We start from the raw sequence: 1,178 nt of genomic DNA, 5'->3' as shown, positions 1-1,178 counted from the left end.
CAGGGACTCAGGACGGTAGAACCAGATGTTTCAAGGACTGAGGACAGTAGAACCAGATGTTTCAAGGACTGAGGACAGTAGAACCAGATGTTTCAAGGACTGAGGACAGTAGAACCAGATGTTTGGTGGAGGTCTTTTGCACAAACCTTCTGGTTCGTCTCACAGAAGAACTTTTCGGAAACTGAAGAAAGAAAAATCAATGGTGCCTGTGAGTGTGAGACTTTGTGACATTCTGCAGAACTTCTCCAACGATCCGCCTCGTCTCCGGAGTCACAAAGTGTTTCTGGAGCCGCTGTACAACCGGACCTGCTGTCAATTACAGAGGCAGGAAAATTCAGCTCGGACAGGACTTTGCTGCAGGTTCATCCTGATGTGGACTCGGGGGTCTCGGGGGAGAAGCGTCTGAAGGCCGAACAAACAGTCTAACGAGGCTCCGGCGCTCTTTAATGCTCACCATCAACACCATCGACTGGCTGACACCACAACTAAATGCCAAACCGCTGCTGGAGCTGAAACACCAGGCTGCCCCCTGCTGGTGCCACGCGCAACTGCAGCATCAAACCAAAAATCAGCTTGTTTTTAAACAATAAAGAGATTATTAGTGTTTGAATATTTAATTTAAAACATTAAGCTGTGATTTTATTTTACATAATTTAAAGGTTGTTTTATACTGAATGTTTTTATCAAACATTCATGATTTAAACAATAATAACAATAAATAATCGTTTTAATTTGTAACACACTTTCCATTAGTAAAAATCTCAAAGTGGCAGAAGATAAAAGATGTAAAATCAGGAAAAAAAAAAATACTCCCCCCAAAAAAAAAAAAAAAAAAGATTAATGAGCAACAAGCTTCACAAGTTACATTTTTTAATGTTGATCAGAGATTATTTAATCTTAATTTTATTATTATCAGGCTGCATTTGAAAAAATATAAAATTTGTAAAATTTTAATTTCTCTTCCTGCAGAACTTCCTCTGCATATCTGGCATATTGTTCAAATAAACCCAACATCTCTTTACTTTGCTTTTCTTTAATAAATGTTGAAATAAATGATTTTAGATTTTGTTTTAAAGTAGTTTTTATTTCTGTACTTTAATTATAAATCCTGTATTCTAATAATAAACACTTTTATAAAAGAAACAAATAATAAACACTGGTTTTAGACAGAATTATCT

Source organism: Austrofundulus limnaeus, unplaced genomic scaffold (assembly GCF_001266775.1).
Source record: "Austrofundulus limnaeus strain Quisiro unplaced genomic scaffold, Austrofundulus_limnaeus-1.0 Scaffold947, whole genome shotgun sequence".
In the NCBI taxonomy this organism is placed as follows: domain Eukaryota; kingdom Metazoa; phylum Chordata; class Actinopteri; order Cyprinodontiformes; family Rivulidae; genus Austrofundulus; species Austrofundulus limnaeus.
The sequence above is the reverse complement of the archived record's forward strand: the minus strand, read 5'-3'. Positions refer to the sequence as shown.